This window comes from Schistocerca gregaria, chromosome 2, assembly GCF_023897955.1.
Source record: "Schistocerca gregaria isolate iqSchGreg1 chromosome 2, iqSchGreg1.2, whole genome shotgun sequence".
Classification (NCBI taxonomy): Eukaryota; Metazoa; Arthropoda; class Insecta; order Orthoptera; family Acrididae; genus Schistocerca; species Schistocerca gregaria.
Window position 1 is genome coordinate 867955191 of NC_064921.1, and position 13772 is coordinate 867968962.

Sequence of the window (13772 nt, forward strand, 5' to 3'; positions counted from 1 at the left end):
ATTCCACGCTTAATCTGTACTGGGTGTGATGTAATATTATTTGAATTTGTTTGGATATTAAGTGTGATTTTCCAATTTTTCATTACTATGTTTAGGAACTGTATCAATTTAGGATCTACTTTGTATATTTCCAATATCTGTAGTAGCCATGAGTGGGGTAAACTATCAAAAGCTTTCTGGTAATCAATGTATGCGTAGTGTAGCGACCTTTGTTTCGTTTTAGCTTGATATGTCACCTCTGCATCTATTATCAGTTGCTCTTTACATCCTTGTGCTTCTTTGCAACAGCCTTTTTGTTCTTCATTTATAGTTTTGTTCTCTGTTGTATGTGTCATTAATTTCTGTGTAATGACTGATGTTAATATTTTGTATATTGTTGGTAGGTATGTTATGGGGCGATATTTAGCTGGGTTTGCTGTGTCTGCTTGATCTTTAGGTTTTAGATAAGTTATTTCATATGTAAGTGTATCAGGGAATGTGTATGGGTCTGCAATGTAATTGTTAAATAATTTAGTTAGATGTGAATGTATTGAGGTGAATTTCTTTAGCCAGAAATTCGCTATTTTATCTTTTCCTGGTGCTTTCCAGTTGTGAGTAGAATTAATGGCTTGGGTGACTTCATGTTGCAAAATTATCAGTTCAGGCATTTGTGGTATCATCTTGTATGTGTCTGTTTGTGCTTGTATCCACCGTGCATGCCTGTTATGTTGTACCGGGTTTGACCATAAGTTGCTCCAGAAGTGTTCCATGTCTGTTATGTTTGGTGAATTGTCTATTTTAATGCTTGTGTTATCTATTGTCTGATAAAATTTCTTTTGGTTTGTGTTGAATGTTTGCTTTTGTTTCCTTCTATTTCACATTTTTTGTATCATCTAAGTCGTTTGGCCAATGCTTGTAATTTCTCCTTCTTTTCATCTAATTGCCCTATCGCTTCGTGTTGTGAGATTTTACCTAACCTTTTTCGTTTTTTTGTCTGATATTTCATTTCTTATAAATTGTGTTAGCTGCCAGATGTCTTTTCTCAGTTTTTCTATTCTGATCTGTAGCCTGTGTTGCCATGCTGGTTTTGTGGGTTTCTTCTGTGTGTTGATTGGTTCTGATCCTCGCCTAGTGTACATATGTAGTGTAGTGAGTGCTCCTATATAAACCAGTAGTTGAAACTCTTCCATTGTTGTATTTTCATTTATTTTGTTGTGTATGATTGTGTTGATAGTTGTTATTGTTATTCAGACTTGTGGGTTATTTGGTGGTCTATGCAAGGATGTTCAAATGTCTGTATTTGTGTCTTTATATTCTATATATGTCAGCTGAAATTTTTCTTCTATGTCTAACCTCTGTGTCACTTCGTGTTCTTTTTGTGCTTCTTCTGGTGGCTCTCTTAAGATTTCGTTTTCCTGAGATTGTTTCATTGATGCTTGTTGTTCTTTGTTTGTTTGCACTGGGATTTTTGAGTCCATTACTGTATTTTCGTCTTCTTCTGATTGCACATTATTTTGTTCCAGTATTTGTTGTACTTGTTCTTTGTTGTTTTCTAATTCTGACTGGGGTATCCTATTATTTTTTATTATTACACGGATCTGATCAGCTAGCCGTTGTTCTGTTAAAAATTTTAGTTCTGGGTATCTGGTAATAAATGTTCTGTATATTTGTGATCTGTATCCAGTTGTGTTGGTTCCTAAGTTTGTTGCTTGGTAATAACAGAACATGAGGTGTCGGTTAACTTCATCTGACCATCTGAGCCTTTGCCTTTGTTTTCCTTCTAGAGTGGTTGCAGGAAGCATATCCTGCAAAACACCTCTATTTGGATTTAAATCATTTTCGAGTTGGCTAGCAGTGTCGTTACCATTGTGGACGGGCATAGGGTTCAAGCGTCGTCCCCGACCGTGACAGCGCTTGTCCGAGGCTTCATTAGATCTGTCCTGAAGCAACTAATCACACTAAAATGGGGGTTAGCCCTTTTAGTGGTTTGTTCTTTTCGTCGCCTTGTACGACTGGCAAAACATACCGGAGGCCTATTCTTTTCTCGGGCCTCCACGGGATTTATTATTATTATTATTATTATTATTATTATTATTATTATTATTATTATTATTTCTGTTATTGTTATTGGCAGTAGCTATAGTTGCATAAACGTGTTGATAAGCATAAGTGTTATGCAGCAGATGCTATTAATTTACACCATAAGATTTATCTGAAGCTAAAAATTGGTGAACACCCGGGATAATACACTCATGAGCCGCTACTGAATATATTATAGCAAGAAGTTTGAAGTTAAGAAACGACTATTTATGTACTTCCTGCGGAAAGAGGCCACTCAAACAAACTTGACATATTCGACGATATTTTTGTGAACTACTCACGCTAGCCTTATTGGAGGCAGATGTGACTTACGCTTCCTTCCAATTACAAGGCATAGTTCCCTGCTCAGAGGAATCTCGTGTCAGGATCCTATAGGAGAAGTTATGCCATTTACCAGCCTCAGAATGTAGATCCTTGCCGCTGGCTGTGGGGCGAGATTAAAGCGTTCCGGTGAGCCGCGTTGCCCCGAACGCGCGCCAGTGGCTTTAATAGCTGGCGCCAGTGGCCACCGGCGCGGCGGCGACCTCCGTGCGTCACCCGCAACCGCAGCCAGACAATGCCTGCAGTGGCCGGCATGCAGCATTTGTCGCGCCGGTGGCATTGTCTTGTGTGGCTAAGCCACAGCTCACAGCATCCGCGGTAATGAAACGTGCCGCTTACTGGCCCACAGCCGTCCGCCTTCTCCAGTAGGGCGCTTCGTATCAGGGCGTGAAAAGGCAGCCCGCACCGGTGATGGCCGATAAGATGCGGGACAGACAAAAGCTGGCTCTAATACGCTCCCAGTCTCATCACTGAAGAATCACGGGTGCTTCACATCCGCTCTAAACGCGCTAGTAATCCAAGTTAGCGTATACTCTACATCTACTCCTGTTCATTGGCTTCCAGAGTTTTCGCATACCTACTGTTCGTATGAGGGCTTTCCCAGGAATCCTAATCTATACATACGGACTTGCCACTTTTAAAACGCTGCAATCACGGTATCCTAATCTATGTGGTGTTTCTGACATTTTACCCAGAGGTTTATGAAACTCTTTTGGAATAGAATGGTCGTGGGAATCAATAATAGATGTATGCCTGCATAACATTAGCTGCCGACCTCTCTAGTGGACCTCAACTATCACCCAATACTTGGTTGCCTGAATAGAATCCGAACGGTCCATGGCAAGTGCTAGGATGCACTCTGCAAATAGAGCAAGCTTCTCAATTCAATTTTTGACTGTGCAGCTCCACGACAGACTATAGATGACATAGAAAGTAAGGGAGGTGATTCGAGAATTTCGTGGTAGTGAAAAACACAGCTGCTCAGAGTTATCATTAAGCTCTACATTCTAATGTTGCAGGTTGCTGCAGTAGATTTAAGATCTACAAATGGAAATGAGCGTATGGCGTCATTGGCCGGGAGGCCACTTGCGGGGCAGGTTCGGCCGCCTTGGTGCAGGTCTTATTACATTCGACGCCACATTGGACGACCTGCGCGCCGGATGGGAATGAAATGAAGATAAAGACAGCACAACACCTAGTCCCTGAGCTGTGAAAATCCCCAACCCAACCGGGAATCGAACCCGGGCCCGTAGGACGACAATCCGTCACGCTGACCACGCAGCTGTCGGGGCGGAGAGTTCCACAAATAAATGCTCGACTACCTGCTAGCAACGCCAGAAGCTGCACTGAACTGAAGAACTGAACATTCAGTTACGAAAGAAATGTAACCTTGTCAAGGCCACTGTTACTCATTTGTATATATGTACACATCTTCATGTGCGAGGTTGATAACTGTGCGAATTAACCATACAGTAAGCAAATAATAATACACCCAACGGGGCACCCATTTTTCTCACGTTCCGCACGATTGTAGTACACTCATACCCAGGAAAAAAGAGAACATTTTCAACAACTAGAGATAGGACATTTATATTCGCAAGACATGTATCTACTGCAGAAATGATTAGCATTTCAGTCACCTCGTTTCAGCATGTTTCTTTTTGCGTATTATGCACAGGGTGCTCCATGGACCCTGATAACTTATTCCATGCATGATGACATAGACGCATATAAGGCACGAATGGTGCTCTGTTGTATAGCCAGGCATGCTCCACTCACTTGTTTCCAAAATTCATCTCTGGTGGTTGGCACTGAATCGCAGCGCTGCACTCATCGTTTCACCATATCCCACACATTTTCGATTGGACACAAGTCTGGTGAGCCAGGGCAAAAGGTTTACATTCTGTGACACCAGGAAGGCACGTGTTTGTGCAGCAACTTGTGATCGTGCGTTGTCTTGCTGAAAAATGGCGTCTGGGCTAAGGGTCGGAGGATGTTCAAAATGGTTCAAATGACTCTGAGCACTATGGGACTTAACATATCAGGTTATCAGTCCTCTAGAACTTAGAACTGCTTAAACCTAACAAACCTAAGGACATCACACACATCCATGCCAGAGGCAGGATTCGAACCTGCGACCGTAGCGGTCGAACGGTTCCAGACTGAAGCGCCTAGAACCACTCGGCCACAAAGGCCGGCCTCGGAGCATGTCATTCACGTAAGTCGCTTTGGTTACAGTGCCCTAGCCACGCACAACTGTGGTTCGTGGTTGTACCCAAGAGCACCCCACACCATAATGCCTTCGGCTGGCGCTGAATGTCTTCTACATCTACATCTACATCCGTACTCCGCAAGCCACCTGACGGTGTGTGGCGGAGGGTACCCTGAGTACCTCTATCGGTTCTCCCTTCTATTCCAGTCTCGTATTGTACGTGGAAAGAAGGATTGTCGGTATGCTTCTGTGTGGGCTCTAATCTCTCTGATTTTATCCTCATGGTCTCTTCGCGAGATATACGTAGGAGGGAGCAATATACTGCTTGACTCTTCGGTGAAGGTATGTTCTCGAAACTTTAACAAAAGCCCGTACCGAGCTACTGAGCGTCTCTCCTACAGAGTCTTCCACTGGAGTTTATCTATCATCTCCGTAACGCTTTCGCAATTACTAAACGATCCTGTAACGAAGCGCGCTGCTCTCCGTTGGATCTTCTCTATCTCTTCTATCAACCCTACCTGGTGCGGATCCCACACTGCTGAGCAGTATTCAAGCATTGGGCGAACAAGCGTACTGTAACCTACTTCCTTTGTTGTCGGATTGCATTTCCTTAGGATTCTTCCAATGAATCTCAGTCTGGCATCTGCTTTACTGACGATCAACTTCATATGATCATTCCATTTTAAATCACTCCTAATGCGTACTCCCAGATAATTTATGGAATTAACTGCTTCCAGTTGCTGACCTGCTATTTTGTAGCTAAATGATAAGGGACCTATCTTTCTATGTATTCGCATCACATTACACTTCGCTACATTGAGATTCAATTGCCATTCCGTGCACCATGCGTCAATTCGCTGCAGATCCTCCTGCATTTCAGTACAATTTTCCATTGTTGCAACCTTTCGATACACCACAGCATCATCTGCAAAAAGCCTCAGTGAACTTCCGATGTCATCCACCAGGTCATTTATGTATATTGTGAATTGCAACGGTCCTATGACACTCCCCTGCGGCACACCTGAAATCACTCTTACTTCGGAAGACTTCTCTCCATTGAGAATGACGTGCTGCGGGCGGCACACCTGAAATCACTCTTACTTCGGAAGACTTCTCTCCATTGAGAATGACGTGCTGCGTTCTGTTATCTAGGAACTCCTCAATCCAATCACACAATTGATCTGATAGTCCGTATGCTCTTACTTTGTTCATTAAACGACTGTGGGGAACTGTGTCAAACGCCTTGCGGAAGTCAAGAAACACGGCATCTACCTGTGAACCCGTGTCTAATGCCCTCTGAGTCTCGTGGACGAATAGCGCGAGCTGGGTTTCACACGATCGTCTTTTTCGAAACCCATGCTGATTCCTACAGAGTAGATTTCTAGTCTCCAGAAAAGACATTATACTCGAACATAATACGTGTTCCAAAATTCTACAACTGATCGACGTTAGAGATATAGGTCTATAGTTCTGCACATCTGTTCGACGTCCCTTCTTGAGAACGGGGATGACCTGTGCCCTTTTCCAATCCTTTGGAACGCTTCGCTCTTCTAGAGACCTACGGTACACCGCTGCAAGAAGGGGGGCAATTTCCTTCGCGTACTCTGTGTAAAATCGAACTGGTATCCCATCAGGACCAGCGGCCTTTCCTCTTTTGAGCGATTTTAATTGTTTCTCTATCCCTCTGTCGTCTACTTCGATATCTACCATTTTGTCAACTGTGCGACAATCTAGAGAAGGAAGCACAGTGCAGTCTTCCTCTGTGAAACAGCTTTGGAAGAAGACATTTAGTAATTCGGCCTTTAGTCTGTCATCCTCTGTTTCAGTACCATTTTGGTCACAGAGTGTCTGGACATTTTGTTTTGATCCACCTACCGCTTTGACATAGGACCAAAATTTCTTAGGATTTTCTGCCAAGTCAGTACATAGAACTTTACTTTCGAATTCATTGAAAGCCTCTCGCATAGCCCTCCTCACACTACATTTCGCTTCGCGTAATTTTTGTTTGTCTGCAAGGCTTTGGCTATGTTTATGTTTGCTGTGAAGTTCCCTTTGCTTCTGCAGCAGTTTTCTAACTCGGTTGTTGTACCACGGTGGCTCTTTTCCATCTCTTACGATCTTGCTTGGCACATACTCATCTAACGCATATTGTACCATGGTTTTGAACTTCGTCCACTGATGCTCAACACTATCTGTACTTGAGACAAAACTTGTGTGTTGAGCCATCAAGTACTCTGAAATCTGCTTTTTGTCACTTTTGCTAAACAGAAAAATCTTCCTACCTTTTTTAATATTTCTATTTACGGCTGAAATCATCGATGCAATAACCGCTTTATGATCGCTGATTCCCTGTTCTGCATTAACTGATTCAAATAGTTCGGGTCTGTTTGTCACCAGAAGGTCTAATATGTTATCGCCACGAGTCGGTTCTCTGTTTAATTGCTCAAGGTAGTTTTCAGATAAAGCACTTAAAAATATTTCACTGGATTCTTTGTCCCTGCCACCCGTTATGAACGTTTGAGTCTCCCAGTCTATATCCGGCAAATTAAAATCTCCACCCAGAACTATAACATGGTGGGGAAATCTACTCGAAATATTTTCCAAATTATTCTTCAGGTGCTGAGCCACAACAGCTGCTGAGCCCGGGGGCCTATAGAGACATCCAATTACCATGTCTGAGCCTGCTTTAACTGTGACCTTCACCCAAATCATTTCACAATTCGAATCTCCGTCAATTTCCTTCGATACTATTGCACTTCTTATCGCTATAAACACGCCTCCCCCTTCACTGTCCAGCCTATCTCTGCGGTATACATTCCAATCAGAGTTTAGGATTTCATTACTGTTTACGTCTGGTTTCAGCCAACTTTCTGTTCCTAGTACTATATGGGCGTTGTGACCGTTTATTAATGAGAGCAGTTCTGGGACCTTTCTATAGACGCTCCTGCAGTTTACTATTAGCACATTAATATTGTTATTCCTTGTTGCATTTTGCCTACTCCTGCCTTGCCGCGTCTCAGGAGGCGTCTTGTCGGGCCTAGGGAGGGAATTCTCTAACCTAAAAAAACCCCATGTGCACTCCACACGTACTCCGCTACCCTCGTAGCCGCTTCCGGCGTGTAGTGCACGCCTGACCTATTCAGGGGGACCCTACATTTCTCCACCCGATCTTGTGCGAATGCAGTCACTGTAACACATCTGCCCCTGTCTGCAAACAGAACCTGGATTCGAAAACACTATCCGTTACCATTCCTGTCCCCAGTGGCGTCATTCCATACAATATTGCCGTCCAGCATGTTTCTGCACATACGTCAAAGGTAGGCCAAGGAACGGACAGTGCGCACTTAATCCATGCCGTATTAAAGTGCGACGGACTGTCGCCCCTGATAGTCAGCCATGTGTCGCACTGTTCCACTGTTGCGCCACAGCCAAGGAGGGCACAGATCTGTCCTGCAATGCCATTCGAATGTGTCGATCTCCTCGGGCGGTGATCTGGGAGGTGCGACCTGAACCAGCTCGTCGTGTTCTGCGGCCTTCCGAGAAACATTCTGCACACACCCGTTGCACTTCCGAAACTCTTTTTCCTGGGTGATTGCATCACATTCTCTCAAACCAATAATGCGCCCTCTTTCAAATTCACTGATCTGATGGTACGGTTTGCGCCTACGTCTGCTCAAGGCACACTGATCCATTACTTTCTGTTTACAGCGATAACGCTGCGCGCCGGCACATTTTACCGTTAGGAGGAGTTGCCCCACTATATCGATGTTGACCTCGAACCCGCGGGATGGCATGGCTCAAATGGTAATCATTACTGCAGAACATACTAATGTAGATGTCCTGCGAATATGAACGCCTTATCTCTAAACGCCTAAGGTGTTCCGTTTTGTTTCCTGAACATGAGAGTACTTATATATAACGATGCTGCTAACATGATTCGCTTCTTGGTTTGAAGAAACCAGGGTTCAAATTTTTACATGCCTATCGAGCAGCACCGTTAGCTCAACCGGATAAGGTGGTGTGCTACGAGTCTGTGTATAATGCGATAGAGTGTCATCATTTTCGTTACTTCTGATCTTCTACTGATTAGTTGTATTGCTGCAATGAATCGCGTTTCCTTATAAAGGAGTAATAATAATAATGACAATCATAGCTATACATTCTGCATTGGTGGCGTGGTATACTCGTAATACGATAAGGAAAAGTGATAGTATGAACATTTATTCGTACTTAGCACTGCTTTCACACACGTATCGTTGTGAAGTCTTACCGGACTGTATCTGCTGCGAATAATGGTCACGGCATTTTTATTGCTTTGGCACGTCTGTATAAAATAGCAGCGCTCCCTATTTGGAGTGGGCAGCTGTTGCATGCTTTCTTAGCCGCTGTCCTGCAGGGCGTTCCATTTCCATACCGGAAGTGATCGAAATATTTGTAAGCAATTCTTGACCGCTCTGGATGCCCGTTCGTTATTGTACACTACAAGGGTATTTTACTTTGTTTTTTTTTTTTTCAAATGGGTTAGCTGTACGACCTTCGAGAACGTTGGTTGGTCGACATTAATACGCATTGCGCCCACACTTGGCCCTTATCACGGCTTGAGCCCAGCTGGGGACAATTTTACTGAAGTATATGGATGTCTGTGGACCGAAGTCAACATTCTAACTCATCCCAAAGGTGTCCCATTCTGTTCAGATCGGGCCTCTCGGTTTGCCTGTCCATTTCGGAAATTATGCGGATGCGTCGTGTCTTTTGTTGCCACGGTTTGCACGGCTCCCCCTGTTGGAGCTTCGAGACCTACCTCGGGCATGGGTGCGTGTGTTCTCCTTATCGTAAGTTAAAGTTCGATTAAATAGTGTGTAAGCCTACGGAAATCTAATGTATTGCGAACACATAGAAAGAAGGATCCTTTATTGTATGATTATATGATAGCGGAACAGACACTGGTAGCAGTTACTCCTGTAAAATATCTGGCAATATGCGTGCAGAACGATTTGAAGTGGAATGATCATATAAAATTAATTGTTGGTAAGGCGAGTACCAGTTTGAGGTTCATTGGGAGAGTCCTTAGAAAATGTAGTCCATCAACAAAGGAGGTGACTTGCAAAACACTCGTTCGACCTATACATGAGTATTGCTCATCAGTGTGGGATCCGTACCAGGTCGGGTTGACGGAGGAGATAGAGAAGATCCAAAGAAGAGCGGCGCGTTTCGTCACAGGGTTATTTGGTAACCGTGATAGCGTTTCGGAGATGTTTAACAAACTCAAGTGGCAGACTCTGCAAGAGAGGCGCTTTGCATCGCGGTGTAGCTTGCTCGCCAGGTCTCGAGAGGGTGCGTTTCTGGATGAGGTATCGAATATATTGCTTCCCCCTTTTTATACCTCCCGAGGAGATCACGAATGTAAAATTAGAGAGATTAGAAGGCGCACGGAGGCTTTCAGACAGTCGTTCTTCCCGCGAACCATACGCCACTGGAACAGGAAAGGGTGGTAATGACAGTGGCACGTAAAGTGCCCTCCACCACACACCGTTGGGTGGCTTGCGGAGTATAAATATAGATGTAGATGTAGATGTAGAATCCCAAAGAAAGCAGGCGCTGACAGATGTGAAAATTACCGAACTATAATTTTAAAAGTCACAGCTGAAAAATATTAAAACTAATTCTTTAAGTCGGTGGACAAACTGATAGAAGCCACCTCGGGAAAGATCAGTTTGGATTCCGTTGGAATGTTCCAACATGTGAAGCAATACTGACACTACGACTTGTCTTAGAAGAAAGAGTAAGGAAAGGCGAACCTACATTTCTGGCATTTGTAGACTTACAAAGCTTTTGACAATGTTGACAGGAAAACTCTCTTTCAAATTCTAAAGGTGGCAGGGGTAAAATACAGGGAGCGAAAAGCTATTTACAATTTGCACAGAAACCAGATGGCAGTTATAAGAGTCGAAGGGCATGAAAGGGAAGCAGTGGTTGGGAAGCGAGTGAGACAGGGTGCTAGCTTATCCCCGATGTTATTCAATCTGTATACTGAGCAAGCAGTAAAGGAAACATAAGAAAAATTCGCAGTAGGAATTAAAATCCATGGGGAAGAAATAAAAACTTTGATGTTCGCCGATGATTGTAATTCTGTCAGAGACAGGAAAGGACCTAGAAGAGCAGCTGAACGGAATGGACATGGCCTTGATAGGAGCATATAAGAAGAACATCAACAAAAGCAAAACTAGGATAATGGAATGTAGTCGAATTAAACAGGGTGATGCTGAAGGAATTAGATTAGGATATGAGTAAGTAGTAAATGAGTTTTGCTATGTGGGGAGCAAAATAACTTATCATGTTCGAAGCAGGGAGGATATAAAATGTAGACTGTCAATTGCAAGGAAAGCGTTTCTGAAGAAGAGAAAATTGTTCGAGTATAGATTCAAGTGTCAGGAAGTCGCTTCTGAAAATATTTATACGGAATGTAGCCATGTTTGGAAGTGAAACGTGGACGATAAATACACTTCTGGAAATTGAAATAAGAACACCGTGAATTCATTGTCCCAGGAAGGGGAAACTTTATTGACACATTCCTGGGGTCAGATACATCACATGATCACACTGACAGAACCACAGGCACATAGACACAGGCAACAGAGCATGCACAATGTCGGCACTAGTACAGTGTATATCCACCTTTCGCAGCAATGCAGGCTGCTAATCTCCCATGGAGACGATAGTAGAGATGCTGGATGTAGTCCTGTGGAACGGCTTGCCATGCCATTTCCACCTGGCGCCTCAGTCGGACCAGCGTTCGTGCTGGACGTGCAGACCGCGTGAGACGACGATTCATCCAGTCCCAAACATGCTCAATGGGGGACAGATCCGGAGATCTTGCTGGCCAGGGTAGTTGACTTACACCTTCTAGAGCACGTTGGGTGGCACTGGATACATGCGGACGTGCATTGTCCTGTTGGAACAGCAAGTTCCCTTGCCGGTCTAGGAATGGTAGAACGATGGGTTCGATGACGGTTTGGATGTACCGTGCACTATTCAGTGTCCCCTCGACGATCACCAGAGGTGTACGGCCAGTGTAGGAGATCGCTCCCCACACCATGATGCCGGGTGTTGGCCCTGTGTGCCTCGGTCGTATGCAGTCCTGATTGTGGCGCTCACCTGCATGGCGCCAAACACGCATACGACCATCATTGGCACCAAGACAGAAGCGACTCTCATCGCTGAAGACGACACATCTCCATTCGTCCCTCCATTCACGCCTGTCGCGACACCACTGGAGGCGGGCTGCACGATGTTGGGGCGTGAGCGGAAGACGGCCTAACGGTGTGCGGGACCGTAGCCCAGCTTCATGGAGACGGTTGCGAATGGTCCTCGCCGATACCCCAGGAGCAACAGTGTCCCTAATTTGCTGGGAAGTGGCGGTGCGGTCCCCTACGGCACTGCGTAGGATCCTACGGTCTTGGCGTGCATCCGTGCGTCGCTGCGGTCCGGTCCCAGGTCGACGGGCACGTGCACCTTCCGCCGACCACTGGCGACAACATCGATGTACTGTGGAGACCTCACGCCCCACGTGTTGAGAAATTCGGCGGTACGTCCACCCGGCCTCCCGCATGCCCACTATACGCCCTCGCTCAAAGTCCGTCAACTGCACATACGGTTCACGTCCACGCTGTCGCAGCATGCTACCAGTGTTAAAGACTGCGATGGAGCTCCGTATGCCACGGCAATCTGGCTGACACTGACGGGTGCGGTGCACAAATGCTGCGCAGCTAGCGCCATTGACGGCCAACACCGCGGTTCCTGGTGTGTCCGCGGTGCTGTGCCTGTGATCATTGCTTGTACAGCCCTCTCGCAGTGTCCGGAGCAAGTATGGTGGGTCTGACACACCGGTGTCGATGTGTTCTTTTTTCCATTTCCAGGAGTGTAGTTTAGACAAGAAGAGAATAGAAGCTTTCGAAATGTGGTGCTACAGAAGAATGCTGAAGATTAGATGGTTAGATCACATAACTAATGACGAGATATTGAATAGAATCAGGAAGAAGAGAAATTTGTGGCACAACCTGACTAGAAGAAGGGATCGGTTGGTAGGAAATCTTCTGAGACATCGAAGGATCACCAATTTAGTATTGGAGGGCAGCGTGGAGGGTAAAAATTGTATAGGGATAACGACAAATGAATACACTAAGCAGATTCAGAAGGATGTAGGTTGCAGTAGGTACTGGGAGATGAAGAAGCTTGCACAGGGTAGAGTAGCATGGAGAGCTGCATCAAACCAGTCTCTGGACTGAAGACCACAACAACAACAAGCCAACGGACCGATGACTTTAGCAGTTTGGTCCCATAAGAACCTGCCACTAAAAAATCCGCAGTTGTGAAAGGTTATGTCTAAATTAAAGTCGATCACTGCTGTCAGTTGCAGCGGGACATCACGCGGAATCTGCGGCAACGACTGGAGATGTGTACCGGACCGTAATTCGAACCTGGGGTCTCCTGCTTACTGGGCAGGTGCGTTAACCACTGCAAAATCTGTCACACAGTGTTATCACACTGTCTCGGCATTCCTCACGGCCCATCCACGCTCCCACCAAGCTCCACCTATCCGCCGTCACTGGCCAGTTTACTCCATGTTCGCTACTCTGAGATGTTCGCCGCTGATTCTACCTAATATCCTGCTCCAGCTGACAACAGTGATCTCCTTTAATTTACATTTAGGAGATGTTATTCACCACATATGATGCATTACTGCAGGGTGCATTTTCATGCTTAAACATTATCGTGTGGCACTACGGCCCGGTCAAGTCTTTCAATTAGAAGCCACTTCGGCGAGAATTTTCATGCTGACAGAGTCATCGTCTCCGAACTGTTCCTCTATTGTATGCAGTACACAATGCCGTATAACGTGATGATATCCTTCAGCGATTAGTGTTTTCTTAAGCGCAATAAGAGTAAAATATGCTACCCACGAAGAACACCCCATACCATAACACCACCTCCTCCGTACTTCATTGTTGGCAACACATGCGATGGCAGGTAGCCTTCTCTAAGGATTCGCCGAACCCAAACACTTCAATAGGATTACTAAAGAGTAGAGCGTGATTCATCATTGCAAATCACTCGTTCGCAGTCATCCAGTGCCCAGTGTGAGAGCGGATTTCTCAGGATG